Raw genomic sequence first — 4,918 nt, forward strand, 5'->3', positions numbered from 1 at the left:
TAAATTTACTAACTGAAGTTTTATAATGCAAGAATTTGGTAAAAAGAAGCTAAGCTAGTTTTTCTGAATTATTTGGAAAATATGGGTCTATAACAGCTGTTCCTAAAGTAATTTTGATGTTTATTTCAGTGTTTTTCTCCCACTCCAAAAACATAGTGCCCAACCAAATATATTCAGCTACTGGATACCTTACCTCATTATCTATGAATTAATTGGAGCTAGAAGAGATTTCAGATGATTTTTATGCTAAGCAGAATTCTCATGAAAACAAATTAAAAAAAAAAAACAGAAAAAGTGTGTTAAGGTTGTGTATTAAAATCTTCGATAAAAAGCTCCTAAGCCTTCTTTCAATGTGCACTAAAAAATAAGAGCTAGTAAACTGGTGGTTGAAATGTTTCTGTCAATAAAATTGATGTCATTTCACACTACTGGTATAAAGGCTCACCTCTTGCTACAAATCAGAATAAGCAGTTAATTTGAACTTGTCAATGCAACAGTGTATGTTGTAGTTCATTGATTTATCTAATGACTAGTAAAAGATGCTTATATTTTTCAAGGACAGACATTTAAAATTTTGAGGTCTATAGAAAAATTTTCACATAAATCATATTAGTTTTTAGAAAGAAGAAAATACGTATAGCTTTTTTATAGTCCAATTTTATGATAGCAATTACTTTAACATTTCATAATTTAAATGTGAAATCATTATTTAAAAGTTGTTTGCAAGGGTATTATTGGTTGAAGACATTTATTCAGCTCTCACAAAGTTTCTATAACCTTGGAATCATCACAATATATAATACAACTTTAGAATCTAATGATTTTCTATGAGCGTATTGCTGTGAGTGTTAGAAAACGCATTCATTCTGAATATTATCTTGGCTGCCTCACTGAGAAGCTGCAGTATTGTTTGTTTGTCAAACAGCTTGAAAAGCTAGACAATACTATTAGGAGCAATATGGGAATAATAGGTAGAGAGATTATTCTTACCTGCTGCTTGTTATTTGGTAAAGTCACAGCAGTAATTTTTTTTTTTAATCCTTTCAGTCCTAATGAATAGCCATAATAAGATCTGAGATTGCTTTTTAAAAAATCACTGTATAATCACAGCAGAGGTAGAAATTTCATTTCAGAAACACAACATCCAGTCACCCCTGTGAAAGACATTTGTAAAATGATTTGAGAAATGATGAACTTTTCTTATATTAGACAAATGAATTTTACATACTCCTCATCTAACCATTCTTTCAGTAAGTATTGCTTTCTCGTATAAATGCAATTTTCTATAAATGCTTTTGATGTCCTGTTCAATTGAACACTTTTTTTTATTTCTACTCTCTTGCACTTTTTTGTATTTCCTCACATAAAATAAAAATATTAAGATTGTTTTAGTGATTTCATAGAATAATTAATATAGTAATCTCCTAGTTATTTGATTTATGGTTTAATAGGGCAAATGTGTAACATCTTATGAATGTGATTAGGATGAGAGGTAATTCTGCTTACTGTTCAACTGCTCATTGATATTATCACAATGTCTCCCAACTACACTTTTTAGCCAATTGAAAAGTCACAAGGTTGAATTTGCATTTTAGAACAGAAATATGTAGGACTTCTTTTGCTTAAGTTCAAAGAGAGGGAGGGATAAAGTAAGTATAATTTTTTATTTTCAGTATACAGTTCTATTATAGCAGCTAAATTCCATTTTATCATAGACTAGAGGCTGGGGTACAGGATATAAAAATAAAATTGGCTGGAGTGTCGTCCAGAGTAATAACACAGATGATATGAGGCTCAATAATCCAAGACCAAGAGAATATAGAGACAATAATTTGTTACATTAATTTTAAATTTGCTGTTACATTAATCTTTCTCTAGGCCTGAGGTATATTCCTCTCCACAGTGAAATCATCCCAAAATAATGCCAAAATAATTAATAACTTCTGAAGATCCGGTTAACTCTCCAGTCTTGCAACAAGAGCAGAAGTAGGGGAGGAACCAGAATATGAAGATACCTTCTCCCACTTCACATATCACAATATAACACCTTTACTTTCATATCCCAAAGGAAAAAACAATAGTAAATCATAGCAACAGAAAAGAATATAAAACATGAGAGTATATACAAACACATACATATAAAAGTGAAATTCAAGTAGCATTTAAATTTGTTTAATGACAGTGTGAATAATGACAGAACTTGCTTTCCAAAACCATAGAAATAGTATAATATTTCCTTATTTACCTCCTGGTAAGAGTTACCTGTATTACTTCAGGTTATATCTCTCCAAGCATAACACTTCTTTTAGTGGCTCTGGTTGTGTTTTGTAAAAGGAGAAAAGAACATTTAGGAGCTAAAAATTGAAGACCTGTTATTCTTACAGTAACATTCTGAAGAACACCCAATCAAATCGCCCACAAAGGACAGCCATATCTCCTTCCAGTTCCCAAATGGAAAGCTTTTTTCTTTTTCAATTATTTTCTTCAACTTTATTCAGTTAACTTATAGTAAGTAGAATAGCAATATTGAACTGTATCCTGACTCCAGGAGACCTTTATGGCACGTCTGGAAGGTGTTTTTTCCAAGGTGAGGGCTGATGAAAGAGGACATGACCCTAAGTGAAAAGCAGCATCAAGGAGCCCTCTCCATCTTTCCAATTTATTTTTTCCTGAAGGTGGGAGAATAGCTATTTGACTCATGAAATATGTGGCTCCTTCCTTGTTCTCTTTTCCTCAAGGATGGATTATGCTAGTTTGTCTGAGCTCACTTTTCAGTTTAAGTCCCCACGAGGTAAGTAAATTAGGCCAGGCTAACCCATTTCTTTGCTTTCTTTGTTGTAGCTTCTATACTTTTCCTGGCATGTATTAATTCAGAGTCCCACAGTCACCATAGTCTCAGGTTGGGTGTGGAAAGCAATAGAATCTTCCATCATTGTTAGGGTCCAGTCTGGGTTTTCTAATAGCTTTACCATAGATCCCTGTGATGATGTGACAAGTTGATCTTCAATTCTCTCTGTTCTTTGTTTTATTACTCCATTGCACTGAAACTTTGAGGTGAGTAAGGGTGTACCCTGAGGATAACCCATAACTTTGTATATTAGCATAGGAAGGTCATTATAATTGAAGATAATTCCTTTACCTGAGTATTGTCTTGCATTGATATGTTTGGCATTCTTGTCTATGGGCAACTTTTCTGCTGATTATCAGTGATCTTATGCAAGAAATAATGAGATTTATGTTTTTAAAAATTAGCCTTTTAATCACATAGAAACACTGTATCATCTTAAAGCTGTTCATTAGTGAATTAAGATTTTAAGTAGGTAATAGTGTCATTAATTTTAATAAAGTTGCTTCTTTACTTGCAAATGCCAATATACAACTGACTGTAATAAATTATGGTACTCTGGAAGCTCAATAAATATTAAACTAGAAAATTCCATGAGTGTAAGGTATGTGTTTGCATATGAATATGTGCTTGCAACTTATATTAAATTGGTATAAAGGGAGATTATGCTACAATAATATAGTTATTAATTTTTAAATGGTCTTAATATTGTAGATCCTCAGCCAAAGAGGTTAGGAATCCCAAGCTGTAAATATATCCCAATTCCATTCAATTTATGGAAGTACACGATTTTAAGAAATAATTTGATGAACAAGTAATTATTTCTAACAGTTAAATGTTCAAAAGATTGACTAAATTTATGACTAACATTCTCTAAGTCATCTGTCCATCTTCTAAAAAGCTTGAGGTCTTCTATAATTATCCATTTACATTTCTAGAAGGGTTTATTTTTCCTTTTCCATAGTTATCAAATGTCATTTTAAAATTTATTTACTGAGACTGAATATTACAAATTAATCAATAGTCTCACATTAAAGAACTTTGTCTTTTCTTTTTCTTGGCATCTCCAAGGTGGTCAGCTGCTTTAGGGTGAAGCCGAACATCTTTTTCCCAGCCACTGGCTGTCAGAAACTCATTGAAATGGACGATGAACTCAAATTTTGTATCTTTTATAGAAGTTGCTGCTGATGCTCTGGGTGAAGAATGGAAGGGTTATGTGGTTTGCATTAGTGGTGGGAATGACAAACAAGGTTTCTTCATAAAGTAACCTTGTGTCTTGACCCATGGCCATGTCCACCTGCTACCGAGTAAGGGGCATTCCTGTTATAGACCAAGGAGGACTTGAGAAAGAAAAAGCAAATCTGTTCAGGGTTGTATTGTGGATGCCAATTTGAGTGTTCTCAGCTTTGCCATTGTAAAAAAAGAGGAGAAATATATTTCTGGTCTCACTGATATTGCTGTGCCTCGTTGTCTCGTGCCCAAAAAAGCTAGCAGAATTGGCAAATGTTTCAAAAAAAGATGATGTCTGCTAATACGTTGTAAGAAAGTCCCTAAACAAAGAAGGTAAGAAACCTAGGATCAAAGCGGCCAAGATTCAGCATCTTGTTACTTCACTCGTCCTGTAACACAAATGTTGGTATATTGCTCTGAAGAAACAGTGTACAAAGAAGAACAAGGAGGAGGACGCAGAATATGCTAAATTTTTAGACAAGAGAATGAAGGAAGCCCAATAAAAATGCCAGGAACAGATTGCCAAGAGACATAGACTGTCTTCTCTGAGACCTTCTACCTCTAAGTCTGAGTCCAATCGAAAAAGAGATTTTCTAAGAATAACAAATAAATAAGGTCAGACATAAAAAAATAATTTTGTCTCATTTATCTACCTTGTTTGATTTTCCAATTCCTGGTTCTTTAAAAATTTTGTATATACATTGCATTAATATTATTAGTACAATACTCTAAATATACTAATTTTGTTTTCTGTCCCAATTAGATGGTCAACGAAGGAAATTAGTACCAATTCATTCAGAACATCAATTTAGCATTTACATATCTCAAAAACAAAACCAAGAA

General features: G+C 32.8%; 1 pseudogene; it reads left to right on the top strand.

The window, feature by feature from the left end:
- The first annotated feature begins 2,609 nt into the window (after positions 1 to 2,609).
- On the top strand, positions 2,610 to 4,689 carry LOC120583787 (40S ribosomal protein S6-like; annotated as a pseudogene).
- The last annotated feature ends 229 nt before the right edge of the window (positions 4,690 to 4,918 follow it).

This window comes from Pteropus medius, unplaced genomic scaffold (genome assembly GCF_902729225.1).
Source record: "Pteropus medius unplaced genomic scaffold, Ma_sr-lr_union100, whole genome shotgun sequence".
Lineage (NCBI taxonomy): Eukaryota > Metazoa > Chordata > Mammalia > Chiroptera > Pteropodidae > Pteropus > Pteropus medius.